The following is a 21,268-nucleotide window of genomic DNA, read 5'->3' on the forward strand; positions in this document are numbered from 1 at the left end:
GACGTCCCCCGCCGGAACGGCCGGGGAGCTCCGGCAGCGAGGCTGCGGGGACAGCGGCAGATGCTGTCGGAGTTAATTCCTGATCGAACAGGATTATGTCCTGCCGCTTGGCACGGGTGATTCAGCCTTGACTTGGTCTAGTCTTAATACTGAAGTAATTGCTGTAATACCTGCCAATGATAGAGCACTCTCTATCCGCAGGTGTTTTACACGTGGACGTCCTCCTGCCCGTAGGTATTGCTGCACTTACTCCTCATTCATGCGAGTAAACCCATTACAGTGCGTGAGGCTTCTTGTGCAAGTCAGACCCACAGTAATGAACCCTCACGCCGCTGGTCTAGTCTTAATACTGAAGTAATTGCTGTAATACCTGCCAATGATAGAGCACTCTCTATCCGCAGGTGTTTTACACGTGGACGTCCTCCTGCCCGTAGGTATTGCTGCACTTACTCCTCATTCATGCGAGTAAACCCATTACAGTGCGTGAGGCTTCTTGTGCAAGTCAGACCCACAGTAATGAACCCTCACGCCGCTGTCCGTCTGAAGCGAACTTGAACTCCATTTGGAGCTGCAAGTGTCAGCTCCGAAGTAGAACTGGCTGGAAGTTTGGAGTCCACATGTGGAACGGTGGAACAGTGAGCTTCTCCTGCCTGCTGTGTTTACGGGGATCTTTACAGTAGTCAGTTAAGTGTTGCACAAACAAGATTGAACTGAAACTGATTCTTTAACTAATACTTTGGCTTTTATCCAGTCATCATTCCTGGAAGGAGCTATGAAGCAACAAGTGCAAGATGTTTCTACGTGGCAAAATACTCTGATACGCCTATACTGGCACAATTACATCCCTATACTTAGGCCAGTAAAGTTTCACATGTATAGGCAGTTCTGGGTATGGCTTTAACCTAATTTTAAAATCCAGCAACACTGAGGCCCAGAGGACTTAAGGCCCTGAGAGTTTTACTGGGTGAACAGTGGTCCTGCCCACCTGGGTGCATTGTGAGTCTGAAGACACAGAACTGGAATGGCTTGCCCAAGGTCGCAGAAGGAGCATGATGGCAGCAGTAAAAAATACCCAGGTTTATGCCTGTAAGGGTATCAGCATTTCTTTTTAACTTCATAATCCAAAATTCATCCATTTCTTTGCCACATAAATACCACATAAATGGCAAACAGGTGAACTGTACTATGTTGTTAGGTATTATGCTACAATAATAGTAGAGGAACTCCCACGCAGGATGAGGCCATAATATTGAAGGGGGAAGCCTGGAATAAAATTGCTATTTTACTGCTTAAGTTTTGAACCTTAAATGATTTAAGATGAGTGAACTTCAATAATCATCTTTAATGTGTATTTTGTGCTTGTACTGTACACAACTACAGTTAGCAAGTAAATTTTTTGTGTGCAATCACGGATGCAGTGCAGCACTGGGCTGCAGATACAACCGGTAAAGTTTATCTCAAGAAAAACTGAAAGGTCTTTAAATTTTGTCAATGTAATGAAGACATTTGCAAGCAAGGTACAGGAGAAACATGAAACTGATAGTGGTTTTTGTACTGAGGTAGTGCTTAATCCGGAGCCAAGTGTCCTGGATCAAGAGTGGTGGATGCAGCAGAAGTATCTGCCCCAAAAACTTGGCAGTCTCGGTGATCCAGTCTCACACAGAGAAATACACGGAAAAGGCCTTATGTGTGCCTGAGCTCTGCTCTGCTCTGCATGCTGACTTGGCGGGCACAAGCTCCATCCACTGGATCCTGGTTGCTCGAGTATCAATTCATGATTCACGCTAAACAGATATGACAAGGAGATAATTAGGGAAGCACTGCAGTTTGTCAGGTGTCTTGTTAAAACCACGGTTTTACTGCTTTTGTTGTTGTTAGAGTTGACTGGTTGGTTGGCTTTGGCATGAGAGAATTAAATTACTTTCTACTTAACATTGAGGCTTGGGGAGGATCACATTAATATGCTCCTTTTCCTAAAAAGGGCTATAAAACAGCCTAGGAGAGTCTTCTGCTGATGTTTAATAACCAGAGTGGTTATCCTGGAGAGGGCCGGTTAGACCTGGCTTCAGACAGACCAGTGGTGTGAGAAGGCATGGGGACAAGCAGAAACAGTGTGCCCTGGTCAGATCTGCCTCGAGGCTTCCCTGGCTGTGCTGTTCTGGCACACAGCTGAGTCAAACTTCAAGTCTGCTCCCTGCTTTAGGATGTCCAGTCGGAGTTGACTGTCCAAACCCATTACTCTGTGGGTGAGCAGTATCAGCAGTGTCCTATTGCACACTCACCACTTCTAACTCCATTGGCTACTTTAATACCCTGAATCATTAACTTCTTCCTGGCTTTTCTGAATAACATTACAAAACTGAAAAAAGGCAATCAGAGGGGTATGTACATCTGGGTATCAATCTTGATGTTCCTCTGCACTGGGCTGAATAACTGTGCTATCTCAAGAGGCAGCAGAGAATGGGTTTTTTCTCTTTTTGCTCTACAACTATATAATCATTGAAACTGACGTAAGGAAAACAGGCCATGAGGCTGGGGCAATGAAGAAGGAGAAGAATCATTCCTTCTGTAAACAGCCTCGCTTTTCATCAGAGTAGGTGCACAATCTGATGACACCATCAGTCATAAGGCATGTGAACCTGAATTTTAATGGAGTTGGGGCACTTATGCAGATCAACTTCTAATATGATTCTCAAAGGAAACTTTAATCTCAGAGACACTTTCTAACATCTCACCAAGCACCTTTAAAATCTGTGTCTCGGAAACAGATTATCAGAAGGCTGAGTGCTAAAAGACATTCATTATGCTGCATATTTTATACTATTATGTAATGAGTATTTAAGAAATACTACTATTACCAATACTGTGGCTACAACAACTATTAGCTTTCGATCTTCCTCTAAAATCCAAGTGTGTATGTAGATTATGATTTGGTATTTCTTGTTAACTTCAGCCAGGCTTCATCTGGCTTAATCAAGAGGTTCCAGCGATGCAGTGTCTTCTGGAGACAGTTTAGCTCCAAAGTCAGTAACTTTGCTTCACCTTCATGTACACCAGGTTTCTGCCAGAAATTAAGAGTTTCATGGATAATTAAATAATTAAATTATATCAAACACCCAGGTTATTATTTACATTAAAATCACTGGAATAATTTTCTTTTCAGCCATTACACTGTTGCCCTAGCATGGGAAAATACCAACAATATTTTCAGAGAGAAGAGGCAGTTCTCTCAACAAGAATAATAGCTTTTTAAGGATACTGGATTTCATTATTTCCTTCTTTCTTGGTCTGGCTGGTAAAATTTATCACCCTCTGTCCTTCATGGCTTGTCTGCTTCATCTTTGAGTAGGTGAGGTATTAAACAAGCCTCCCACCTCAGCATTATTAACATAGGATATCCAGACTGCTTAGCAACTACACAAATCTGTTTGGGAAAGGTGCCTCAGGCAGAAGACAGCATAGGGAAGAAGGTAGGGAGCGTTTATAGGAGGTCATCATAACTGTGCAGTGCTACATATGGTTTTCAAAGCCCATCTGGATACAAGGTCCTGTCTAGCCACAGTACAAGCACAGGAAAAAAGGAACTAAATTGGGAAAGGCCTTGAAGACTACAATTGTGACATGAGGGCTCTCTATAGTCCTGCTTTGAGGTGTCTGGCCATTTTCTGGAATGAAGTGTACTCCTGCATGAGTTTGTAGAGTCAGATATCTACTTGGGACCTGCCTCAGTGTTCTGACTCACTGTCATAGGCAAAAGAACAAAGAATCCATTTCACTCTTAGAAGTTCTTCCTAAACTGGCCCACCATGATTAAGTGGGATTCATATAGAATAAATGTAGAACTTGATAATTTTACAAGGTTATTACATGTGTTTCCCTCTGTTATATTAAATAAGGCTTCTGCCATAAATCTCTCTGCAGATACCAGAAAGGTCTTTGATCAGATTGAGTAGTCATTCGTCTTTTCCACTGCTGAGATTATGGGAATCAGACCAAAATTCATTACTTTCTTAAAATTAATGTACCCAGCTAAAGCTGCCAAGATCTTTATTAAAAGTTACTATTCCAAAAGGTTTGGGCTGAAAGAAAGTATTAAGCAGGGCACTCCCTTATCTCCTTTACTGGTTGTTTTCTCAATAGACTCTGATGTAAGGACTTTGCTCCAGCAGTGTTACATTTCTGGTAAAGAAGGGAGATTGCCCTCTGTTCTGACAGCTCATCACATGCTTCCAGGAAGCACAGTATTCCTGCCCACTGTACTGCACCAGTATTGTACTTTCTAGAGAATTAAATTCTCCCTTTGGATCTTGTCTGCATCCATGTAGAAGCTTTTGAAGGTAGTTTCACTTTCTCCTGCCTGTCACCTCAGCAAGAGATAATGGACTCGGTGTAATCAAACATTATCGGTTCTTTGAAAATTAAATTTCTCTTCAGTCATTCAGCTTAAAAAGATTTACATAACTGGAATAACCTAGCTCTATTGCTGGTTTCTTGGAAGACACCGCTAAGATTAATCTTATCTCCCACTTTAATGACTGTTTTCAAGTTCTTACAGTCCTTGTCCCAGTTACATCTTGTTGCGAAAACCACCGGAGAATGATATATTAAAATTTATTCAGACAGGTGGCAGAGGCAAAATTAAAGCTAATAACTCTATGAGAAAAGAAATCAAAGGTGGTTTGGCAATACTGAGGTGTTACTTCTTGGTCCCTTGGTTGCCGTGGCTGCACAAGCAGTGCCCAAATGCCTAGGCTGTGCGAGTGGCTGTGTGCCACAGCTTGCTGGCAGGACTAGGGACTGCCATGGTCACACAGCTGCACTAGCACCCATGGGATAAGGAGCCTTGGAGCAGGACTGCTTGTGGCAATGTGCAAAGGCTGGAAACACCATGGTAATTGTCTCAACAGAGGGGTCTATCTCATTTATACCCAAAGAGGAGATGACTATATTACACCATTGGAAGACTAACAAAATGACATATACTGCATCTAAATGCATCCCTTTACTACTACATTTGGTTGATATTTTGTATACTCGGCCCATTTTATATAATGATAAAAAACATAAAAGGAAAAGGTTCTGAATTCTAAGTCAGGTTGCCTGAGCTCAGTGTCACTCTTGGCTGAATAAGTCGGTGTGAAACAGTCCCACCCTCCCTCCTACGCAAGGGCTGCTCAGCCCTAACCCCGTGTCACCCAGCCGCTCTGTGCTGGCACAGTTGTTGTGCAGCTGCGAGCTGAACAGGCCTAGAGAACTCAGATGGCTGGGGAGAGCAAATGTTTCAGGGGCCAAGCTCGTTTTTAATTTGGATCAGTTTCCTGATCTGGCTCACTGTGTGGTTGTCCAAATCCTTGTGCTGCTCTTGCTCAGGGGCAGGACTGAGGTAGGAGGAAGGGTGAAACTTATCTTTTTTATTGTGTTGTTGACTTTAGCCAGTTTAAGGTGGTTATGAAATGGTGATAGACTAAGCAAGCTTTGTTTTAACCAAGGAAAAATGCTTTAATTTTGAGCATAACCGCAAAGGTGGTTTTAGAACTGCACTAACCATACAAACAGGACTCACTGGTGAGTAACAGAACACATGGAGAATGTGTGACTGGACTGAGAAATTCAGTGAGCTGATGTGATCACTGCATATTAGAAAAGGCAGCTGTTGGACATTGCACTGCATGGTAAAAAGAAAAAAGCCTGTTGCTCTTCTGCTGTTCATGAACCAACCAGAGACCAAAGAATTGCAAGGATCCCACCAAAAATTCTTAATTGACTCTTCAAAAGACAGAGTGATTCTCATCTGACTTAAAAGAAGCTGATAGCTCAGCACTGGGTATGCCTGCATTCCCACAGGTTTTTTTCTTTCCCGTATTCTCCAGAGTTTTCCTTTGCTCTTTGCTTAAGGCGTGGAAGAAACTGAACTTTGGAGAGTAAGTAAATCAGTGTTTAATTAGTCATCACAAGGCAATGGGCTCTTAGTGAGTCCTCAACAGCAGACAGCCCGGACAATGAATGTATGTGTGTTACATTAGTTTCCGTTTGCACGTTGAGGAGGAAATTACCTTGTAGGTTTCAGGGAACCGGGCAGTCCCACAAAGTGCTGGAAAAGGTTGCCCACATGACAAAAGCTTTTAGACCAATTTTAAATGCCACTCTTTTCTTGCTTGACCCAGAATAGTCAAATTTTTAACAAAGAGGCTCGAGCAGCATTTAAATAAAAACCCTCCACATTTCATACAATGTTGCACAAATCACATCGGTAAATCCTCTCTATAAGTAAAAATTTTTTTTTTAATTAAATTAAACATTTGAAAGTTGCAACCAATCAAAATTAGTGTTGCTAGTATAATCTTAGTTAAGCACTCAGTTTGAGTGCATCCTTCTACCTGTCTTTAATTGAGTGCTCATACATGTTCCTTCCTAAAGACCCTGCCTTATTCAGTGAACAGAACAAATAGTGCTCAAATAATGGGGAGTTATTTTGTTTTCTCCCTAGGTTCATGCTGGAGCTAGCCATTATGAACACTGGTTTTGCAATATTTAGTTGTAAAACTAAGACTGGCTTGCAACTCACAGCTCATTTCTCCACACAAAATTCATCTTTCCTTTCCCTGCCAAATTGAAACTCTCTTCTTGAGTGAACAGGACCACTAGAGCATCTCAAAAAAAATCTCTAGTATTTTCAGCCCTGACAAATAAATGCATTAATTTTTATCCTGTTTTCAGATATACTTAAGCTGTTTCACTGACATTTTCTACATATACTCTGCCCAAAGCACACACAAAGGACAATTAACATCTGATGGTGTTCTAAACACATAAAATCAATATAGTCTCAGTGGGGAAAGTACTGGGCAACCTGAATTACAAGTGATGATCTCAGTCCACTAATAATATAGTTTAAAGGACCCAAGCACCCTATGCACAGACAGAGATCCTGCTATTGTCGGAGGTGTCAGAGAGAAGGGAAAGGACTACATGGCTTTAAATACCACAGTCAGTGGCTCTTTAGAAAGGGAGTGAAAATGAAAAAAAAGATAAATACAAACACATTTGCCTCTTCAGTCAACAAGTAGCTTTCAGTGTAAAGCATTTTATCTGGATGTCTAAAGGTATCATATTTACAGACAAGGATCAAACGTTCAGTATGGACATCTCTACAGAAGGCCCCAGAAGAAAACTGCACGTAGCAATGCTGCCTTATTCTCTCTGAAAACCTGCAGTCGAAGAGGCCTCACAGTCAGTGCACAGCTGGTCCAGCTGCTACAGTGTCTAGTTGCGCAGAACATGAACCCTACATCTTGGGGGACCCTATAGCTACTCCACCCTGCTCCTGTGCCCAAGCTGGCAGCACCTGGGAGACAGCGCTGATGGACCACATTCACTTGTCAAAGAGCAACCAGATGGAGGATTGCAATTTATGGCCTGCAGTTAGGCAGGCTTGCACTGTGATCTAATCAAATCTTGCACAAAATAGGTCAAGGTTGGTCAGTGTTCAGATGAGATACACTCTAGGGAAAACACGGATACTGCAAGAAACAGTTTAGGATTTGGACTGAGGATTCATCTGACAGAGCTCCTAAGGCATGGTCCCGATTTTAGGCTAGATTCCCAGACGTCTGAGGTACCCAAACAGGTCCCTGGTCTGTTATGCAGAAGGGGCACTGTACTGCTGGAACCACATTTCTCATTTTTCAGACAGGAAATAAAATTACAGTCATGCCTTATGATTAATTAAATAAATCATTCTTGTCTTTGCTTGTGGACATGACATTTTCAGAGGCAACATAAATGGAGAAAAGGAGCTTGTTTGGTTTCTATGAGCCTAGTACAACCTGCTAGCCTTTTCTCTGCAAGATCCCATTTTAAAGCTTTTCAATACTAGGGCACCAAACCCAAGAAATTTAAATTCCTCTAAGACTGCAAACACCATGAGAACTTTTGAGCAAGACACATGCAAAATAAAGCAAATTATGTAATCTGTCCCTTTAGAGATACATTCCTTTTCCTTTACATTCACATTTCCCATCCATTCACACTCCCACCTAAAAATCTTTACCTCAACTCATTTGCCCAGACGCTGGTCTAATGTGGTTTCATTTTTATGATGATTTTAAGCTCCTTGGTTACAATTCTGTATATTTTTCTTTGTCTGAAAAATACAGTGTAATAGTAGAACTTTATGGGTAACTATTATACTCAAAAAACCATGCACATTTTTATCTCCAAATAATGAAAGATGATGACAAGTATGTTGCTTGAGAAATTAAGTAGTCAGAATGTAATTAATCAAACTGAAATTTAGCCAGGACATTGAAATTAAATGATGGCCTAAACAGAAATATGATCCTCATGGATTTTGGTAATTTCAAGTGGTCAGGACTCGCTCTGCTGTCCAGTTGCCCTCTCAGCAGAACACCTCCTGCATGCTGTGTGGTGCAGGATGCTGCAGAGTGAATGCTAAGGCCAAAATGAATTTATAAAGCTTGCATTCTCTCTATGATTGCATTGCTCAGATGTATCAGTTTATCAGTCTACAAAGGAATTAATTTCTAGATTTCTTTAGGCTGAGAAGCATCCATATATTATGTGCATTGTTTTGATTTTTGTTTTTCTTTGCCTTATGGTCATTCATCTTTGCTGAAAGTGAATCAGAGGAGCAATGCCTGCCTTATTGTTGGTTTGTGGTGTATAATCATGTTAAGGACAGATCACTGGTCTCTTCCTTACTCCAGTGCCATTTATAACAGACAATTACCCCTGCATGGTGCAGTTGTCAGGATCTCGGGATTGTAAATGCTCATTATCAGTACGGAGACAGCTGAATGCAGTGTGTTTCTCTTTAAAGCTGCTTGGATTTTCCAGAGCTGTCTGTCATCCTGGAAGCTTTTCCTAGCACAGCTCAGTTTTCCGACAGCCAAGTAAGGTCCTTTAGATGTGAACCATGTGGGGCAGAATCTGGGTACTGCTCCCACCTACTCCAGGGAATGACTATGGTCCGGAGGACAGAACATCCCTGTCTCTACACTGGGAGATCTCCAGCCAGTGTTCTGTGTTTAGAGAAGCCCTGTGAATGGCAGTGACCATGTGCAAATGCCAGAATAAAGGGTGACAGGGGGTTGAATGCAGTGGCATTACCTACAAAAAGGAAACATACCAAAGCACTCTAGTTGGTGTTAAAATTAGGTGGAGAAGATGCAAGGAGTTCTAAGTCTTAATGACCTCAGTTCTGCAATTTGCCACTAATTAGTTCTACAATGAGTAACTGGGAACAAAACAAGGAGTGACAGACTAGGTCAGCCAGTGGTTTGCCAACCCCTTGTCTTGTGTTTCCTACTGAGGCTTTTATGTGATAATTCTTGATTGTGTATACACTGTCTTTTACTAGTAATCAGGAGTGAAATTGCATGTGTTATACACTGTACAAACATGCACTGAAACAGTGCACTTGCTCTTTGGTCCTGGGCAGCATGGCTGATATTTGTGCAGCTCTTTCTAGTGGGCATGCACATGGCTTAATTTTTACCCTGCCAACCATCTCCCTGGCTCCTGTTGTCCTAACCCAGTAAGCCAAATATTTGTTTCTTCTGTGTCTCTTTCTGCAGCTTACATTGTGTTTATGCTCTGGAGCTATTTTTCTCTGTGTATTTACCTCCCTGATCTCATCCCTAAAATTTTGTTCTTTCTCTCCCTCCTTCCCACACAATGAAGACCTCATTAATTCCGTCAAAAAAGTATCTTATTTACTCCATTTACATTTGTTCTGCAAGTTAGCTTTTCTTCTCAGAGCAATCCATGTATACACAGTGTGCTGAAGAAGGATTTCTGGAAGCCTTGAATATTCTATCACTCCCAAATGCCTCATCTCTCCTTAAAATCCATCAGGCTTCCTCAGACCACATAGGATCTGTGCTTTGAGCATTCCTGGACATGTTATGCATTTCTGTATCCAGAGCAATTGCACATACCCCAGTTCAGCTTAACATATGTCATAAGCAGTCAGTCAACACTGAGAAACTGCAACACTATTGGTTTGCTGAGAAAACTGTGGTGCACAGCTCCCACATCATCTGGAATTGTTTTGTGTTCTGCTTGCTAGGATTTGCCATTTAAGTTTATCTTGGAGGGAGGTGCCTTTGTGTGCCTTTTTTTTCCTTTTAAAACTCCTCAGCTCGGTGGCTACCAATAACATAAATGCTCTAAAAAGGATATTAGGAGCACTGTATGTTATTACATCACTGGGGATCTGGGAGATGCTACCTCAGCGTCCTTCCATTAATAGACTGGATAGAGAAACATCCCAAACCTAGACCACTCCACCACCACATATTATTAAGGTGTACAACCTATCAAGAAGACAGTACCCTGCAGGTATGCAGGTGTTGCTTATGCAGGGGTGGGGCACAGCTCAGCAACAGCGTTTAGAAAAGGAGGCCAAGGCTTTTAAAGGGACCATGCTCCTCTCACCAGTGAAACAGCAAACCCATTAGTTAGTTAGTCTTTTTTTTTTGTCCATTAAAGGGATTTCCGTAGGTAGGAATGCTGTAGTTCTCTTCACACCATTAGTCTTTATTTTATTTGTGATAAGTGCTTTGATCAGCAGGCACCTGTTTACCAAGCAGTGGGTAGCTGGGAGGACTTCAGCCCCTTCATCTGGCTGGGCCAGCAGTGGGCATTCCATAGCTCTCCTTCCATCCCTGTGGGGATTAGTCCCATGTTCCCCCCCACCACACACACATTTTAGTAAGGTTAGAAAAAAGGCCAGCTTAATTCTCACCTACTGGCCATGCCTACAGAGGCACACATGCAGTACACACCCTGCTGACAGAACTTTTTTCCCCTTTTGTGAGGAAAGCAGCGGTAACCTTCTAGCATCAACCTGTAGGAAAGTAGACTCGGTTACACACTCTAACCAGCAGATCTTGTGAACCCAGAGCCTTGCTTTCAGCAAGACAGGCATGATAAAATCTTCCCTCTTTCTTCAATAACATGACTAATAAATGTAGAAATTCCTTTCTCCTCTCTCCCTTTGCCAATATCTGTCTTATCTCCGGTTCTTCCTTAGACATAATTTCAAACATGAAAGACATGTCTATACTACGGACAGGCAACCTTGATTCTGGCATGAGATCCATGGCACACTGCAGCTTAGTGCTGGAGAGCTGCAGCTTAGGATCTGGCATCTGCAAAACCTGGTAACTGGAATTTCTGCTGCCTGGTGCAATCCTGTGCCTGGGGTTAGCCTGCTCTGCCTTGTGAAAGCAGCACCAGGCTCCACTGAAAATTTCTTTCCAAAGCAGGTGCACAGCTGAACAAACATGGCAAGCATGTATGAAATGAGCTCGCCATTAAACACTCTATCCAGCAAGTAAAGGGAACCATCATGAAGCCTTCCTGGAATTTTGGCAGCATTTCCAAGAGATCATCTGCAAATTGCTCGAGATGTGTGCTGTAGGCAATAAATAAGAGTGATTTTAAGGGGCAGTGTATATTGACAAAGTAACACCTCTCAGAATAGAACACACCGCTGGCATAAGCAGCAAAGACACACTAACAAAACCAGGATCTAGGGAGTGTCTTAAATGTGTATCTGATAGCACAAATACCAGATAAACAGCAAAGTCCAAAGAATGCAAAAGGTTACAACCACACTAAACCCACTCAGTTAACATGGTAGTTTATTGTTACTAAAGATCACAGTAAATATACCTTAACTTAAGCATCCAGAATGCTCCCAAACTCCTGGATGTGCAACCCAGCTACATTACAGCCTTATCTCGGAGTGAGACAGATGCATTCATCAGGTTCCCACTTTGCCTTTCACCACAGGGGGATAAAAACAGGCACACTAGCTGAGGGGGAACCATGCTTTGGCCAGATCCCTGGTCATTGAATTACAAACAATAGCAGTCTACTCATATTTTGCCCCCAGATCTGAATTTTGCAAAAACAAGACTGTTTTGTTTTGTTTTGTTTTTCTCTACACATTTGTTCCTCTGACTTTGTCTTTTTGCTTCCAGTGCAAGTGGCTACAAGGAAGAAAAATAATCCTCTGGCACTGCCTTAAATGCAAACACTGAACCTTTGTTGCACGTGGAGGAAAACCTGCAGGCAAAATTCGTAAGTAGCAGAAACAAAATAGCTGTTTCCAAAACCAGGCATGAACACCACAATAGTGTGTGTTGTGACACAAGTCATAGAGTCACAGAATGGATTGGGTTGGAAGGAGTCTTTAAAGGCCGCCTACTCCAACCCCCCAGCAGTGAGCAGGGACATCTTCAACCAGGCTGTAGAGAGCCTCATCCAACCTGACCTTGAATGTTTCCAGGGATGGGGCCTCCACCAGCTCTCTGGGCAATCCTTTCCAGTGTTGTACTACCCTCACAAATATGTCTTCCTTGTATCTAGTCTGAACCTACCCTTTTTTAGTTTAAGACCTTTACCCCTTGTCCTGTTGCTAGAGGTCCTATTAAAAGTCTCTCCCCAAGTCGTGATCATGGGCCAATACTGAGATTCTCTGTGAGGAGCCTGGTGTTTATGTGCCATGTGAGGAAAGATTTAGGGCAAATGTTACAAGACAGGTATTTGTCTCAAGGCATGATAATGGCAAGGAGAACTGTACTTCCGGTGCCATTTTCAGCCTGCTTCAGCAGGTTATGACATTTCTTTTGTTACTCTTTTTCAAACCTGAATCAATTCCTTTCCAGATTAATTCCTCTTGCTCTGCTCCCACAGCCAGTAGATCATTTGCTGGGATACTGGCCTAATCTGATAGATCCATTCAGCATTGGACAATGTGTATGTAGGGTGATCTTTTGTAGGTGCAGCTAAACAACCTGTTTTGTGCAGATGAAAATTGCTCCTACTCCATGCTCCAAGCTGAGCTGAAGCCCTTCAGCTTCATGACCATGATCCTGAGCTGGAACTAGTAAGAACTGCTAAAAGTGCCAAGTTAGGGCAGCTCTGTAAGTTTGCTGGCTGGTGGACAGCAAAAAGGCAAATGCCTGCAACATTCTGTGTTGTGTTTGAAGCCTTCCCACTGAGAGTGGGATGCTTGTGCTTTTTCAACATCCAGTGATATTTGACAAAGGTGGGAAGACGCCTACTAAACTCAGAAGGATGCCAGAAGGGACTTTTGAATGACCTTCACTAACATAGAATCTTTTAAAATATACTTTAAAAATTTAAAACTAGCTTTTTCTTTTATGGGAAAGGCAGTTGTCCAAGCTAAATGAGATAAGTTTATAGCTAAAAATAGCTTTTAAAAGTGCATGGTTACCCAGCCCACCCCAAATTTTAAAGCATTATGCAACCACATTACCCTACTGTGAATGACCACTAGCTAATGCCAATTGACTGCAAAGCAGATCTTTTATTTTGTACTATCTGTTTATATTAAACAGAGTTCAACATGTAGTTCTGCCAAACCTGGGGTCATAGCAGAATGGGAATTTGGTAAGAATTTTAAAATGGATCAAAGGGAAAGGAAAGAGAGATGTGAGCATTCAGAATTTGGCCAGTGACAAAAGAAAACTAAAACTTATTTTCTGTTGATTGTTTTGCCCTTCCAAGCAGAAATAACAAGATGAAGGTGGAGAGGAAACTGGTTTTGCAAACTCTCACAGATATAAAAAGTCATAAAGTCTTGAAATTCTGCTGTCTCAAGACTTTTTTAACCCAGTCTTGCTTTTGTCTGTGAATTAAGATTACTCTCCTTGCCCAGGAAAAGCAATTTTATGCTAGAAGAGGCCACAGATGGGGAAACAGTTTGATCAATGTGGGAGGGATCAGTCCAAAATAACAGTAAGATATATTATGCCATCATAAAATGGTGTGTCTGGATGGAAAGTTTTGAGCACAAATTAATATTGACCTTAGCCAGAACAACTTGCTCTCTTCAACATCTGCAGCTGTGTGGTTACTAGGGAGTTATCTGGCATCATACGCTTTTTCACATCTGTCTACTAAATCAGAGATAGAAACACAAAAATCTAGCACAAAGGGACATTATATGGATTTGTGACACTCCCAGAGGGACTTAGAGTCTTTAAACTAAGAAAGATATTACAATGGGACGCAGGTAGAATATTGGACTAATGTTGTGTCTGCTCCATTGTGAAATGGAAAAACTGTGTCTATTTTCCTCTGATGAGCTCTCTGAAACTTCCAAACATGGATAAACATGAACTACAGTATATATGAGACAATAACTTTGGCGTACATACATGAAACTTCATACTTCTGGGATGAGCAAAATGAATAATCTCAATTTATATTAATTGCCTTACAACACCATGTGTGAGGGAAAAAGACAGTGGGAACAGACTGAGAGAGGACAGAGAGATTCACAGTTTAGTTCATATGGTATTTTCATCATTCTTCATCATTTTCAACCCCACTAGCAACTTCCAAGGACTAAGCTGTGAAGCCTTAGTGGAAATGGATATGACAGGGTTATTCACAAGGAGTAACAACATTTTTCAGCATGTTGCATGTGAGTTAGTGAAATGAGTGGTATGTTGTATTTTCCCTGCCTGCATCATCTCAGGTTATGTTATGGTCCAGTCTAAATGACAAGGTGGTGAAATTGCATAGGTGTAACATGCCTTTATTTCAGCAGCATGCATGACACAAAGTACTAAAATCCCTGAAGTATAACAGTCTTGAATAATATGGTTCTAAATTTTCAGGTGTCAGTGGGGTATTTGTATGTTATTGCCCCATGCTTGTAAAATACGGGAGTTGTTCTTAAATTATGTTCTGAGTGAGTATAAAAAAGCTCAACCAAATAAAAGTGCATTAACACTTGCCCTCATTTTGAATAGTGGAACTTTTAATTAATAAAAGAATCTGTATTCTTTTTTATCTTTATTATAGTATAAAACTACTTTCAGGTTTAAAAAAAAAAAGGTGAAATTTCAAATGGGCAGTGCAAATTGATGCAATTTGAATTTACTAAGAAATTTAAGGACATAAAGCCATAAATAGGTAACCAATATCAAACAAATATATGCGTGAACAAACATAAGCAAAAAAAGTCAATTTTAATTTATAGTCATTAGGCAAGATGAAGAAATGCTGTGTGATTTCCTCTGGAGAGCCATCAATATAACTTGAACCTTACAGAAATGAAATAATAGAATCATAGAAATCACAGAATCATTGAAAGGCTTGGGTTGGAAGAGACTTTAAAGATCATCTCATTCCAAACCCCCTGCCATGGGCAAGGACACCTCCCACTGGATGAAGCTGCTCAGGGCCCCATCCAACCTGTCCTTGAGCACTTCCAGGGATGGGGCATCCACAGCTCTCAGAAACCTGTGCCAGTGCCTCACCATCCTCACAGTAAAGAATTTCTTCCTAACATCTAATTTAAATCTCTCTTCGTTTAGTTTAAAACTGTTCTCCCTTGTCCAAATAACATTTTCATATAGCAAGAAGAATAGAGAAGGGGATTGTAGACACAAGGTAAGCAAGTGTAGTGGTGGCAGATGTTAGTAGTAATAGAGATACTCCTTATGTGGCAGAAAACTATTGAATTTACTTTCTGCTGGACTAGCATAATGGGGCAGCTCAGACAGATGTCAGCACTAGTGCAGAAGAAGGGTTGCAGCAGCAAAATTGGTTTAGATGACTAAAAAAAGAGCTGCTGCTTCAAAGGAGATGCTTTTTAAATAGCTCTAATACCATGAAGTATGATGTTCATCACTATCATGAGTAATGTGGCAATATGGTCCTGTCTTTTGATATTTCTTTCTGGAGTGAAAAAGTTATTTTCTTCTTGCTTCTTACCAGATAATGGACTTTGCCCAAAGATGGCCTGTTCCTAAAAGCATTTTATAGAATGCTAAAAATCTGCATACATGGCCAACCTGGCTCAAGCTGACACTAAATGGAATGCTCATGGAATGAAAACTTTGGATTTGGGCTTACTTGCCCCAAGTTTTGACTGATTTATAATAATTTCTTGCATTTGGTGATATGTATAGCTCCGACTCTCATAAAATACATCTTTAAAATACTCTGATCTCATCTAGTGTGTCATTCCAAGGATTAATTTGAAAACACACACATTCAATTAATGGAGCAGATTACTTAGAGCAAGGGAACTCAGAAGCATAGTTTCAGCTCAAAAAAAAAAAATTACAAGTCTAAAGTGAATTCAGATTTTAAAATTAGTTTTATTCATCATTTTTCTTGACGCTTCTTTTTTCCCCATGAACACTGAAGCTGCTTGTGCATACATGTATACAAGAAGGCAAATTTCAGTGTCATGCAGGAATGGCAGCAGAAGCTCAATTCACTTTCATAGGTAGATAGAAAGAAAATAGATAAAAGAAATTTCCTGCACATTAAAATAGCATACCTAGCTAATAACAGCCAGCTAAACACTGCCATAAAACAAATAATAAAGAGCTTTTTAAATGTGCAAGCAATGCAGTAAAGATTCTGTACTGTGGAAAAGTGGTAAATTTTTACAATGCAGTAAAGATTCTGTACTGTGGAAAAGTGAGGGGGTTTTTCCCATTCAAATAGAAAAGTAGTTGCCCTAAACACATGTAAACAAGGCCACAGCTGGAGTGAGGTTTCCCTGAAGGAGGTGTTTGGTGGCAGCCTCAGTGTAGCCTCTCACCCTCCACATCACCATTATTCTCTCTCGCTGCAGCCCACCAGGACATCCCTGCAGGTTATAGCCATACAGATGTTTCTTTCAGGGGCCCAGCTGCTGCACCATTCCTCCTCCCACCTCAGTCACATTATGAGCATTCTGTGGGGCAGCTTATCAGGGCTATTCTTGAGGAAAAGTGTGATTGTGGATTCAGCCCTGCAGTCGGTGTGCGGGCTACACTCACAGCATCAGTCCAGCTTTTCCATTTTTGGCTCTACGCTCCTTTGACTTGTGTAATCTAAAATTCAAGCTTTTAAGCTTCAGCCATTACAGCCAATGCTAAAACACATCCAACAACTTCTTAATATCTATTAAGTTCTTTCAAGTAAATCCAACATTTTTTGAGAAGTTAAATCTGGTTGTTTTTTGATGATTTGGAACTGAAAACAGACAGCCTGGATAACTGGAACTTAAAAATGCAAAATCAACAGTGAATCCAGTTTAGGTTTTGGCATTGTATTGTGTTTGTCTCAGCAGTAACAACACTTATTAATGTTTTAAAACAAATATCTAGCAAACAAACAGGTCAGATGTTGTTCAAAAAGTGAAAGGCTGTGTATTTTTTTCCACTTGTTTGACAAGGTGATTCATTTACATACTCCTTACTAAATCACAGGGTGATTTTAATAGGAGGAGGAATTTGGGGTTGCCTGAGATGGATAACTGGGTCAAGTTACCCTCTGGAAGAAGTCAGCGAACAAAATGTGAAACAGAGGAATCCACTGCCTTTGCCCTCAGAGCTTCATGCAAATCTGCTCTGGAAACTCGGTTATGTCTCATTTTCTAGGACTTAACCACAGTAGCAGGCCTGCAGGGATGTACTTTCACCAATTCCTTAAGCAGCCTCTGCTGCTGAAATAAAACTCCAGAATCTTTTCCCTTCCAGTCCCATGCCCCACTCTTCTTGCCCCCTTGCCACTCATCTGTGAAGCTGATCTTGTTTAGAGCTGAGCAATGGTTTGGCTGGTTTGGCTTTGGAGCCTGGCACAGTTCATCAGCTGGCTGTGCAAGTGCTGGTGCTGGCACAAGGAGGGAGGTAGGGGGGAATAAAAACCGAGAGCTGTGTGGGACTGCAGCAGGGTTAGCTCTGCTTGCAGCTACATCAGGCAGCCAAGCTGATTTACTAGCTTGCTGCTGCCAAAAATATCAGCCCTACACCCTCCTTCCTGCTCTCGTCTACACCTGTCTGCAGCTGTGGAGCCAGGTCCTTCTTGCTTGTGCATCCCTAAAGTCCAAGTGACCTTGCACTGACCAACTCAGCTCATTAAACCATGGGGCAACTGTTGTTGTGTTTTAACTGCATTGGAGCTGGAATGGCTCACTGAAGGATCAGAGGAATACAGAGCCGGGGCAGGAGAAGTGGAAGGAGTGCATGGCCAGCAGCAGGGAGACAGGCTGAGGAGAAGGACAGAAGAACCTCCTCCTATCAGCAGCAATGACCTGTTAGTTTGGCTCAACTGGATCTTCTAACTTCACTATTGCACTGTTTTGGGCAGCAGTGCTGGCTTATGTCTGCTGAAAGTGTTGTGAAACAACATCCTATGTCTCATTTCAGCTATGCAGGTAAACAAGACTTCACATACCTACAGTTAAGAATATGCTGATACACATTTTGCATCAAAGCCCTATCTCAGAAGCCACATATACTTTCACAGGAAGCCCAACAAATGGCCTTCAGAGATGCTGATCTGCATTTCAAAACTGTGGACCATTATGCCAGTAGTAGTTCTCTCCTGAATGATAGCTGTAAGCACTTGTTATTGATTTAAATTTTGAACTAGTTTGTTTTGATTCAAAACATCATTACACCTACAACTTCATTTGTGCTGAGTTACTGTCCAAGCCTTCACATAAATTACTCCATCAGCTTGCCAGAAGTCCTAAGGCTGTGGTACCCTGTGCAGACACTGTGGCTGCAGGAACTCCAAGCTTTCCCCTTCTGTTTGTCCCAACCTCAAGCTGCTGCATCCTGTTCCTTCAGCTTTGCCACTTTGTGGGGCTATGCTGCAAAGTGGATATCCAAACTCAGGCACAATAAAAATGTTCCAGCTGCCCCCTTTTCGTTTTGGGGGGAGGTAGTGCCTCAGGCTGTAGTTTCAGCAGTAATACTGGCTTATTGTGTAGCTGAACACCGTAATTTCCCCCTCACACACATACGCACAGTTTATACCTGTCCACATTTCACTTACAGCACCCTTTCCCTTGTGCCAGTGTGCACAGCTGTGCCTGGGAATGGGAATAAGGGACCTAATCAAGCTGTAAGAAAGAAAACCAACTAAAGGCACTTTATTCTCTTCTCTGGTTCACAGCAAAGGTACACAGATAGTGTGGTATGCTCATCTGACCGAGGCCACAGTTAAACAGATATTTGCAGACATTTTCCTTACAGAAATCCCCACTGTTCTTTTCACTTCCCTCCAGCATATTCCCATCCTTGAGCATCTTCTTGCATTGTGCCAGAACACAGGCAATTTGATTTCTGTGTTTAAGTCTATAATAGCAGATAGCTCTAAGAAACAGAAATTCTCCATCCACTTCATTATTTATGCAAGCATTTTGTATTTTTAAACAAGCCAAGGTTTAAAACAGTTCCAGAACTCACCCAAACAGTCACAAAACAATCAATGGCATCCAAATCTGTAGCAACCTTCTTAAGAAGATCATCCAGCACCGAATAGAAAAGCTACTGAGCAAGAGCAAAGCACCCTCTGCACTACCAACAGGCACAACAGGCTGTCCTGGGTGCCCCAGGCATTATTGGCTTTGGCAGAGCAGACCATGCCAGATCCAAACCAGTCAAACTGGCTCCAGAAGCACCAAAGGAGCCCAAAGGCAGGTAGTTGTTCACCTGACTGGGATGGATACAGAAGTAAAATAGTGTCAGAGGTTCTTTCCCATTGCTGTTGTCAGTTTTGATTATTGGGGTCGCTGGGCTGACAAATACGACTGGAAAGTGTGTGAGCCATGGAGATGGCAATTCTGCCATGTCCAAATATCCCAGCCCTGATGCAATCCGCGCTGTGCTAGGGGCAGGTTCTGCCTAGCACTGCTCTGTCCACTGTGAGAGCTGAGTACCCTGACGATGATGTGGCCAGCAGTGTTTTGGCAGTGCATGTGAAGTGAAGGGATTGCAGTTATCCAAGGAACGCTGCTGGCTATGTTGTGTCTGTGATAGTTTTGCTGCTGATGAAATAGGGTTCCTGGTCTGATAAGGAAGAGGTGGGGCACGTAATTAAGCAACCAAGTAGCTGGGAGCAAGTCTTGGGGTATCTGTGTAATGGTTCCTTGGGTGGACTGTACCTGTTTGGGAGAAACAATTTCTGCTCTTTATTAAAACAACAGTAAAGATAATTTACGTGTCAACACCGTTAACTATTTCAGCAGTAGGGAGGAGATAAAGTCACAGACCTGCCCAATTAACTGTGAGCAATGTCTCATTTTGGTGCCACAGTTCAATAATATTTGGAGTTACCTTGATTTCTGTGCCTCTGAAGGAAGAAGTTCAATGGAACTCAAAACATATTCAAGCCAAATCAAGATGCCCAAGCAAGCAAAGCAGCAACTCAGCTTACTGCCTTTTCATGACCCATGTGAATAGGGTTCAGTTTAGAAGCAGGTCTTAAAATAGAGTGATCAACTCATCTGTGGACTCCATTGCTGCCAGAACAACTTTGCTTTATTAAACCTTCCAAAAATGTTCAATGGAAATGAAGTCCACAGCTCACCACTGCTGGTCACCTGGTCTCCCCACTCTTCTCGCAGCAGCATGATCAGCCTCTTTACCTGCTGTGCTCCTCCGAGCTTGTCAGACCCGTTTCCCAGGCCAGTTCAAATCAAGGAGAAAACCAATCAAGGAGAAAAGGGATCCAAGTAAAAAAAGGAGGTGCCTAGACTTTTTCTGGGCAAGTAGTCTGAACAAAGAGTGTAACAGCGTGCAACATACATCAGAAGTGATTCAAAAGTGGGGGCACAACACACATTTGAGGGCCATGGAAGGCAGAGTTAGTTTCCAATAATTATCTTTCTACTGTGCAGAGCCCATTAAGATTCCCCCTTCTCTTTTTATCACCTGCCCCAAACTAGTAAAGTTTTGTCTTCAGTGAAATGATAGAGTGGTTATTTTGTTGCCAATTGATGAGTGAACTCTAACACAGCCTAAATTTCAGATACTGACAAGGCAAATTTCATTAGCATGGTCATGGGATTAGATAATTAGGCTGAAGCTAGCTAACATGTTCTCAAAAATTAATATTTTATCCAAGCCTAGACAAGCACATCTAAAGAGTGAGGGATTCTTTGCATCCTCACACAGGCACAGTCGAGAAAGATGGTATTAGAAAGTGATTACTGAAGGTGAGAAAAGCAATTTGCAAATTCAAAAGAAACTGATGCCAGTAAAAGGGAAGAATTTTGAGGCACTTGCAAATATTCTAACATAGCCACTGCAGAATAGTAATTTAGGACCCTAAATGATACAGATTCACAGAACTATGTGGATTTTGCAGAAACACGGGCATTAAGTTTTCCTCTGCTCCTGCCACTGACTGTTGCTCCCACACCACAGTAGGCCACTGAGGCAGGTGGGAGGGATATTTGATCTGTTTTAAG

The 21,268-nt window shown here is 41.9% G+C and overlaps 1 protein-coding gene across 1 annotated transcript in view; it reads right to left on the bottom strand.

Annotated features, from left to right (window-relative positions):
* SMAD1 (SMAD family member 1) overlaps positions 1-19,285 on the bottom strand; it is a 65,602-nt gene extending 46,317 nt beyond the window's left edge. Inside the window, exon 1 of the mRNA XM_008641277.2 lies at positions 19,263-19,285. The gene's annotated coding sequence lies outside the window, so the exon portion shown is untranslated. The remainder of the gene's footprint in view (positions 1-19,262) is intronic.
* Between the last annotated feature and the right edge of the window lie 1,983 nt (positions 19,286-21,268).

This window comes from Corvus brachyrhynchos, unplaced genomic scaffold (genome assembly GCF_000691975.1).
Source record: "Corvus brachyrhynchos isolate BGI_N302 unplaced genomic scaffold, ASM69197v1 scaffold229, whole genome shotgun sequence".
Taxonomy (NCBI): Eukaryota; Metazoa; Chordata; class Aves; order Passeriformes; family Corvidae; genus Corvus; species Corvus brachyrhynchos.